General features: G+C 37.2%; 1 pseudogene; it reads left to right on the top strand.

Moving 5' to 3' along the window:
• The first annotated feature begins 466 nt into the window (after positions 1-466).
• On the top strand, positions 467-3270 carry LOC111183299 (NADH dehydrogenase [ubiquinone] 1 beta subcomplex subunit 6 pseudogene; annotated as a pseudogene).
• The last annotated feature ends 7292 nt before the right edge of the window (positions 3271-10562 follow it).

Consider the following 10562-nt stretch of genomic DNA (forward strand, 5'->3'; position numbering starts at 1 on the left):
TGTGACTTTAATTTTGGCTTCTGGCAGAATTGTCATTTTCTTCTTGTGTTATCATGTTATCATGTTTTTTGTGTGATGCTTATTTAGCTGCTCCTCTTCCTGTACATCTGAAGTAGTGAACACCTTTCTTTTAGGTAATGCTTTTTAAACTTTGATTTAAGCAGTTCAGCAGGTTGGTAATGAGAGGCCTTTCTTTGGTGTATCAGTAGGTGGCGCTGTAGCACACTTTTTCAGTTTCTCTTCCCTGCGCTTCCTCTGGTTTATTTGAGAAGCTGCACAGTCCACCCTCGGTCGCCTCTGCCCGAGGTGTCTCTGGTGCCCTCATCATCACTGCTTGCGCCTCCAGGGTTCCTGGTGTCTTGCTTCTCCTGGTGACACTGCTGTCTCCAGCATCACCCCTGGGTGCCCTGGAATAGCACAGGCCTCCACTGTGCTCAGGGTCTCGTTCTCCGGCACCACCACCACAATGGGAGTTCAAAGTCACAGGCGCCACCCCGGCAAGAGGGACCAGGGTCGTGGTCCTGCTGCTGCTTTCCAGGTCCCCATGGCCGTGGGCGCTGGGACCCAGAGGCCAGAGTCACGTGTGCCTCTTCCCTTCTGATAGCAAGTCTTTGGGGTTTGGGGATCCGGTGCTGTGGCCAGAGGGCCAGGATCGAGGCCCAGCGCGCACCACCTCTTCTACATTCCAGTCCACTCACCTTCAGATGCACAGATGTGTGGCCTCCTCAGCATCATGGTGTGTTGGGCAGAGTCATTTCCATTCTACTGGTTGTAGATGGAAAAGGAGAGACGAGGGGAGTGTTTTCTCTCACTGTGAAGCTAATCTCTGTTTTTAAGATGTTTTAAAATAAAGTGGGCAATGTCCTGATTACTTTAATAATTTTATTTCATTACTGAATTGGTCTCATTTAGGACAACCTAAGTGGAGATTTGCCACTTTTTAAAAATTTTTTCTCCTCATTCCCAAAGTATTTATGAGGCTGAAATCTAACAGGGAAGATACGGTTTTGGTGACAGGATCTTGTATACATTTAAAGTCACAGGATCAAACATTAGCTTCCTAAAGCCACGTGATTTAGCAATACAGACCTAAACACACATGATGTCACCTCACAATTGATTTGAACTGCAAAGATTGAGTTTATGGTTTTTAAAATCATATTTGCCTTCCTCTTGTCTGTTCATTATTTAACTCTTATATGAAGAAGTTAGTGTTGTTTTTCCAGATTGGCAATATGGAAGCTCTGAAATGCCAGACCCACAATGATGTCTGTGTTTGATGAACAGTAATTTACTAGAAACTCATTTAATACTGCTCAGACCACACAGGACAGCAAGCATATTGACTGCTTTGTATCAAGTCTCACAATAATTAGGCTTTCTAACACACACATGAGTTAACTGAAGAAACCTTAATAGCAACTACATATTGGAAAGGAAAATTCCTATTTTCTTTCCATTAAAGTCAAAATAGACCAAGAATCAATGCACATATAATGTTATTCTACACATCAAAACGTTCACTAGATATAAATTGGAAATATTAGTTCTACTGTTTATTTTCCTGTTACTCTAGGCAAAGAGAAAACTGTATGCTGTCAGATTTTCAAAACCAAAATAACTTCCGATTATGATATGTTTTAAAATGCCATGGACACAATTTAATCTGAACAAATTAGACTTCTATATCACTTAATAGTAATTTAAATTTTAACTAATTTTTAAAATTGGTCTTCTCTTGAATTTGGTTAGATATTAGGGGTCCAATCACATATTCCTCTTACCTTCTGTCTTTATTAAACACTAGTGGAATCTCAATAGAAAAAAAGACATCCAAGTATAGGCACTATTGCAGTGCTAGGTTTCCAGACAAGGCCAGAAAGCATTATCGGAGATCACAGCCATATCTCTGACCTCCCACTTTTAATTCATGATAACCAGACTCAATGCATTCTACTTACCTTCAAGTTGAAGGTAGAAAAGCTGGAAAATAGTGTCTCACCCCCAAATTCATCTCATCCCTGCCATGCAGCCTGCCTGGGAGTATAACTTGCCCAGAAAGTCCTCCTGCCTGGAGACTATGGGCACAAGGCTTGTTGTATGTGAAGATTGTCATGCCCAAGAGGAAAAACAAGGACAGATGGGTGCATGCATGACATGTGTAAGCATTGACCTGCACCATACAGAATGAAAGCTAATTCATGCCAATGAATGCCAGATTCTGATCAATTTTACCTACCAAAGTGGAGGAAAAAGCAACAGTATGGACAATGAAGTGAAAGCTGTGGAAAGAGTATTCCTTATGCTGCCCACCAACTTGTAAGGAGAGAAGTATCTTAGGCTACAAGCTGAAACTGGAGAAGGAGATTGAAGCAAGATGGTACCCCTGCCTCATCCCAGTTTTCTTTCTGACTCCATTGGAATAAGCATACTAAAGATACAAAAATATTTGGACACAATGAATAAGGAGATATTAATTTAATTTCTGCAAATAGAGTTAGGGATATAATACTGATCTTTGTTCATTATTTCACAGATTCTACTATATAATTTTATTGTTATGTTTTTAAATATCTCCTTTTTTATAAACCTGTGAAACCTGGACATAACATGGAAATTACATTCAGCTTCGATAAAAGCACCCCCTCTATAACGGTGCGCTGCTCCCTGGCATCCTGCAAGGTCGCTTTGCAGAGCGGGAGCTAGCGTGACAAGACACTAGCTCGGGGGTGCGCCTTGGTATCAGCAGCGACGGGGTGTACGTCCCAGGCGAAACTGCGGCCGCAACAGCTGCTAGAGCTGCGAAGGCGACGGCTGAAGGATCAAGAGCTGAGCCGCCGGGTGAACCGCTGCTGCCCTGGCGGAGGGTGTAGCCTATGAAGCAATTCTGGAATAAGTTTTTGCAGGACGGAGCCCCCTGGAAGAACGTGATCTATAAGACGTACCGACACAGCATCTTTGCTTTTACTCATGTACTGGCCCCTGTCTGGATTATTCATTATTATCTCAAATATCATGTGAATACAAAACCATATGCCATCGTTGAAAGAAAGCCAAGAATACTTCTAGGTGATACAATTCTGGAAACTGGGGAAGTAATCCCACCAAGGAAAGAATTTCCTGATCAACATTATTGAAGATTACTTTTAAAATTTCAAAGGTGTTTGAGCCCAAGTTTGTTCCTACATTACCAAACGTACTGATATATTTTTTGGAAAAGTAACTTTAATAAAGTTTACTCAGATTAAAAAAAAAAAAGTGCCTCCTCTTTTCCTGTGATCCCAACCTCACTTCACATAGAAAGTTCAAGGATGAATTCATAGCTAGTACATTAGTTGTGAAGACAATCCTGTTAAGACTAGGTTCCTTCTCTTGAACATGAAAGACCTTTAGAATTTTATTAAAGTTTTCTAATTCAAGTAGTATTACAGAAAATTCAATTAAATTAAAATTTTTAAAATGATAAACTGGTACTGGTAAACAAAGTGGTTACTTATCTTCTTACCAAAAAATATTTGGACGTGAATCTTCCTATACAAGATGTTTTAAATGAGAAACATCATAGAAAATTATCTTATTTAAGGGAAATATTTGAGTAAAAACTGATGAGAGGAGAAACTGAAGTCTTCATAGATCTATTGTATACCAGTGAGAAGCAATAGTTTCAACACTTCAAAATAACCTTCAAAAAAATTCTGTCTATCTAATTGTTCAAATTACCCATCCCATAAATACACACACACAAAGTAGAAGAGACCATCTATCATACAAGGAAGTTTCTGGTGAAGTTGGAGAGGGGACTGAAATTTGATTACCATATGAAGACCATAATAAGAGACTGTCTATATCATGGTCTTTTTTTTCAAATTGAAAACACCTTGTTTCTTAGAGATGAAAATCAACTGTGTAAGGGTTGGACTAAATGATTCTAAAACAAGGAGACTCAAGTGAGGACAATAAATACATAGAAACTCAGGGAGGGAAAGGATCCCCATTCTTTCCTTTATCTCCAAATTTAGAAAAAAAATTACCGGTCAATTCTCTACAGAATTTTATTAGGGTCAGGTTTCTATAACAATGAGCTTGCTTTGTTTTGTTTTGCTTTTTTTAAAAAAAATAATGAAGAGCTGCTACCACAAATAAAGAGACCAGAAGGAAAGGACTCATCTTTACATAAAGTGGTAAAGGAATATGAAGGTTTTTTCACACTTGAAACCATTCCTGAATAGGATTTGTGTTTTTCTCCTTACTGAAGATTAGGTTATGGTTAGATTATGCTTACTACTGGTTGGATTATGCTTACTACTACTCTAGTAGTTTGAGTGTCTAATATTCTGAATGTCCATCCATATGTTATAATGTTAGCAGAGGTGCAACTAGTGGCAACTTAATGAAATTGGGTGTATAACAAAAAAATATGTGTTCTATCTTGCTTTTTAAAATATTTTTGTAAATGAAAGAAAGAAGCATATATCTGAAAAAAACTGTGAAATGTTACAAAAATAAACAAGAAAATTCTTACCTTTAGTCACTGATATTGATTAAAACAATGTAATATTGATGATTTAAAGCTAAATAAAAAATATACATTTTAAATAAAGCAATGTAGAATAACTGAAAGATCATTGCTTTAGGGTCAAGAACAATGGGTGCTTTTTCCAATGTAAAATTCTAGGTAGTTGTTCACGCTTTAGGTCTCAGTTTCCTCATCCCTAAATGAGTTTTGTATAGAAAAATAAGCTCTAATTTTTATTCAAGCCCTAAAATGATGTGACTGGCACGTCTTCTCTCTTTATTCATTTTCTGTAGGCTTGGGCTCAAGTTGTTGCTGTATTTTTTAGAAGATTTAATACCACAGACTAATGGCTTTCAATCCTGTTGATCTCAGAACTTTCTTATGCTGTTAAAAGTTATTGAGGACCCCAAAGAGCTTTTGTTTCTGTGGATTACATTACATCACACTCAGGCTTAGGTGATCAGTGATGCAGTGTCGATTTTCAATTGCTACCCTGGCTCTACTCCAAGCCTCTCTTCTCATCAGTGCTAGAGGGACTCAACTGGGTCTTCAGGGAAAAAGAGTTAATTTCCTTGTTAGTATCTTTAGATTAAGCATTGCTATTCAGCAATTGCTATTCTCCTGCTTTTTTTCCAGAGTTTACAACTTTTTTCTAGGTTATTCTCTAGGCAGGTCTTTGCTACCTTCTCAGAATGGATCAATAAGATATCATTTCTTCTGTCTCTCTTACATAACTCATCTTTACTCCCTCCTGTGGAAAGAGGTTGCAAATTTTTGTTCTGGCAACTTCAAAATAATAAGAATGTTGGTTTTAAATGAGTTTTCTTTTTAAGTTACAGAAATTGTAAATTATAAAAATTACAGTTTCACAATTACAGAGCAGTGGCAAGAACTTAGCCTGACTTTTTTTAAACCGTCATGGTTATTCTATCATCTTCAAATTTTAGATTTAAAAACGTTTTTCAGCCTTGTAGGAAATTTGAACACACTGTTTCCTGGAACAGTCAAATTTTATCCTGGAAGTTATTGCTTCTTCATGATTTGTCTGCCTGAAAGTGTAGCAAATTATTTAAAGTGTAGTCCTTGGTCAAAGATTAATAGACACTTCTTGGTGGCTATTGAATCAGAATCCCCTCCTCCCAGAATTCACCTACCCCCCCCGTTTTTGAAATTTCATCTTCTTTGAAGTGTGGGATATACCTGTACTGTAGTTCTTCCTTTCACTCATGGTTGCTATGGAAACAAACCTAGATTGTATCCAATGGATTTGATGAGATTAGAAAATATAGACTGTCATCATGGCTACATTAAAATAATCAATTCCCATTCTACAGGGTGCACACTAATGAATATAATATGGTGTGAAATAATTTCTCTGTGGTGACAGGGTAGTTTGCAACTATATATATCAAGGAAGGCTGAGTCCTTCTCAAGAGCAACTTTATATCACAAAAACTAATCATGAACAGATGGCTATTGTTCTGCTCTAGAATTACATACATATGTGATATTTTTAATAATTGCACATAATAAAAAAGAAAAGAAAAAACATAATTGCAAACTTTTTGTTAGTGCTAGTTTTGAAATGGCATAGGCAAAAGCTAAGTCAATTTATGAAGACTGGTGTGTCTAATTCCCTTCTACCTCACAAATTTTGATAAGGGCATTACTGTTTTCAATGAATACTGAGAATCAATTTTTTTTCTCCTTCACTTTATTATTCGGTTCTCCTAAATTGTATAATTGATATTCAAATTTACCAGGTAGGAAATTTAGTCTAGCAGTAAATGTTTGCATACTGGTAGTGATAATTTGAAGTCTGCTTGAAATAAACTTGGGAAAGACAAATACATTCAAATTATTTACATCTACGAAAAGCACAGAGGGGAGAATATCATACAATGATATAAAATCCACATGCAATTTCATGAACAGGATATTTTTCAATGAAAATGTTCATGACTAATTTTCAGGCAGTATGTTAGTTTATCAAATATTAATGAAAATTCAGGTTATCATGTATATTATGTACATTGAAGAGATATTCATAACATGAAAGAGTGAAATTCTCAGTGAAAATGTTAATATTACATTTTACAATCTGAATTCTTTTATTTTTGATATGATATATGAAACTCTTAAAATTATAGAACATAATTCATTTATGAATGCTTTTCTTTCCATTTTTCCTTAAGAAGATAAAGATATACCTGTTTGGGTTGTCTGATTTATTTATTTATTTTTTTGATATCGAGCTGCATGAGCTGTTTGTATATTTTGGAGATTAATCCTTTGTCTGTTGCTTCATTTGCAAATATTTTCTCCCATTCTGTGGGTTGTCTTTTTGTCTTGTTCATGGTTTCCTTTGCTGTGCAAAATATTTTAAGTTTAATTAGGTCCCATTTGCTTACTTTTGTTTTTATTTTCATTACTCTAGGAGCTGGATCATAAAAGATCTTGCTGTAATTTATGTCAAAGAGTGTTTTTCCTATGTTTTCCTCTAAGAGTTTTATAGTGTCTGGTCTTACATTTAGGTCTTTAATCCATTTTGAGACCTAAATAGACATTTCTCCAAAGAAGACATACAGATGGCCAAGAGGCACATGAAAAGCTCCTTAACATCACTTATTATTAGAGAAATGCAAATCAAATCTACAATGAGGTATCACCTCACACCGATCAGAATGGCCATCATCAAAACTATACACATAATAAACGCTGGAGAAGGTGTGGAGAAAAGGGAACCCTCTTGCATTGTTGGTGGGGATGTAAATTGATACAGTCACTGTGAGGAACAGGAATGAGGTTCCTTAAAAAACTAAAAATAGAACTACCATATGACCTAGCAATCCCACTACTGGGCATATACCCTGAGAAAACCATAATTCAAAAAGACACATGCAGCCCAATGTTCATTGAGGCACTATTTACAATAGCCAGGACACAGAAACAAACTAAATGTCCATCAAGAGATGAATGGATAAAGAAGATGTGGTACATATATATAATGGAATAATACTCAGCCTTAGAAAGATATGAAATTGGGTTATTTGTAGAGGTGTGGTTGGACCTAGAGTCTGTCATACAGGGTGAAGTAAGTCAGAAAGAGAAAAACAAATACCATATATTAAAGTATATACATGGAATCTACAAAAGTGGTACAGATGAACCTATTTGCTGGGCAAGAATAGAAGTGCAGACATAGAGAACGGACGTGTGGACATGGGGCAGGGCAAGGGGAGGGTGGGACAGATTGGGAGATTAGGTTTGACATAAATACACTACCGTGTATAAAATAGATAGCTAGTGGGAACCTGCTGTATACAACAGGGAGCTCAACTCGGTGCTCTGTGATAACCTGGATGGGTGGGACTGGGGGTGAAGGGAGGTCCAAGAGGGAGGGGATATATGTATACATATAGCTGCTTCACTTCATTGTACAGCAGAGACTAACACAACACTGTGAAGCAATTATACTCCAATAAAAAAGAAAGATATACCTGAAAAGATTACACAATACTGAAAGAGACAGACTTCATTTTAAAAACAACTATTTAATAAAACCAAAAACACTTCTGTGAAAAATTGGATTACAAAGGTGACTATTAGTGCACTGCACCAAAAGTAAATGTTTTATATTTTATTATGTTATAAAATCAAAATTCATATTGAAATTTTAAGTATTTACTTGCAAAATACCAAAATATAGGTCAAATGCTTGGTTATATCGGGGGGAAATTCATCTGATCTTCAATTTTGCTTTGGTCTCAATTTGTGAATCTAGATCTCTTTCCTATATGTGTCAACAGAAAGAAAGCATTAATGATTATTCCTAAAATATGCCAGAGTCATAACCCACTGAGCAAGGGGAGCCTGTGCCCCAGGCACCACTTGACTGCCCACTCAGGGAAGCCTGAGTGTCCAGGACATCCAGACCCCACCCTCCTTAGGTCATGCTTCTGCCATATCTGCTCCATCTTCTTTCTTCTATCCTGCTAAGCCTTTTTCTAATTACGAGTAGCAATGACAAGGGATATTAATGGTTGATTTTAAAGGTCTGAACTATGTTATATAGTAGGCAAAAAGAATCCTGTACAAATAAAAAATAATCATCTCTGCAAATCAACAATAGTTATTTATATAAAACTGTTTGTTTTGTCCAGTTAAGATCATAATGTAGCTGAAACTCAAGATTCCAAGAAACCGAAGAGAAAGTCACTACAACTGTATGTACATACATACTTACCAAAAAGCTGAACATCTGATCTGAATGGAGGAGTCATTATAACAAGAACATTGATCTGTTTACTTCCTTCTTATTGGTCTGTGAACGTGTCTCACTATCTCAGGATGATTTAGGACAAAGAGTAGTGCTCAATTAAAAGGGCTCTGCAGATATATTATTTCTTCATGTTTTAGTTCAATGTATTTAGTGTGATACATAATTGAGTTCCAATATCAGACTATCACTATCGTTTCCTCTTTTTAGGCAGATAGATGGTGTGCCACTGATTAGAGCTGAAAGGATATACAAGATTGGGTTCTGGACGTGCAGGACATAAACACTGCACGAGTCAGCTGCCCTGGTCTCTTTCTCTCTGCCAGCTCCCTCAGAGCCAGGGAGCTTTCTGAGAGGACAAGGAAAGGCACACACAGTGGATATCTGCTGTTTCTGCCTTCCCTGTATCTACCACTCCTTATTCTCTAATAACATCTGAATTTTGTTTTTGGCACTTAGCACTTATACACTAAATTTTCAGTAGTGTTAAGCTGTATCACCTTTCCTGACCCCATCTATGCAAATCAGATGCTAGCTTCCTAAAGTTTGCATCTTCAGCTAAAATACATATAAACCAAGGAATATTTGGAACATGCCCATGGGAATGGCAGCACCTAAACACCATCATTAGTTCTGCTACTGTTGACCTTTCTGAAATGTGTCTTTTCTGAAATCTCTTCAGTTTTTTTCCTCAATATCTTTTTTTTTTTTTTTTTTTGCAGTACGCAGGTCTCCACTGTTGTGGCCTCTCCCGTTGCGGAGCACAGGCTCCAGATGCACAGGCTAGGCAGCCATGGCTCATGGGCCTAGCCACTCCACAGCATGTGAGATCTTCCCGGACCAGGGCACGAACCCATGTCCCCTGCATCGGCAGGAGTACTCTCAACAACTGCACCACCAGGGAAGCCCCTCAATATCTTTTTGATAAAAGTCCCTTAGTGTATGTCTATACATATACACATTTATGCATACATACATATATGTGCATACATGTGTGCATACATACACATATATGTGTGCACATGTAGTATGTGTGTGCATTTACTAAATTACCTAACATTGGGTTCTACTGGTTGTAACCAAGACCTGTATTTATAATGAAATTCTAAAGAGTTAGAATATACTTTATTCTGTCAGAGGGTATTCTATGCAAAACGCCACCAACAAATAATGCTCAGAAAGATAGGAGGGGGATTTAGAAAGGAAAGTAACAGCCAGAGTAGGCAATACATTTAAGAAGCAGGGGAGAAGAAGGGCAGTAAACACTGTAGCAAGATTAAAGGAAATGTGGCTGAGGAAGGTCACTGATTTTGAGAATGAAGACAGTGACACTCTCAGAGAAAGTTGCCTATGCCAATCCTCTTGGGGAGGCTTCCCTGTGTCGAGGTTCAGGGGGGAAGAGGAAGGCCTGGAAAGGAAATGAGAAGATCAGTGGTTTCAGTGAGAGGCAGGCTGAAGACTGGTATGTTAATTGATCTGAGATACTTCAGGTAAATGAGAAGAAAAAAGGCAAAGAGAGGTTTTAAAGATATGATAGGTCATAATAGATGGAGCAAATATATAGAAGAGGTTTAAAGATTGTAAAAAGATTGAAAGAGAAGGCAGCAAGGACAGGATAGGGATTTGCCCAGGAAAAACAACAAAAATAGAAGTAAGAGCGCAGACACTCTAGATTTACAGGTCAATAAATTTTTAGAATACAAAGGCTTTTCATGTTTAAATCATTCCAAAATGATGTGTGAAATAGCTCTATCAATAATAATAGTA

This window comes from Delphinapterus leucas, chromosome 12 (assembly GCF_059928025.1).
Source record: "Delphinapterus leucas isolate spDelLeu-1000000601 "Yukka" chromosome 12, BTC_Dleu_Yukka2, whole genome shotgun sequence".
Classification (NCBI taxonomy): Eukaryota; Metazoa; Chordata; class Mammalia; order Artiodactyla; family Monodontidae; genus Delphinapterus; species Delphinapterus leucas.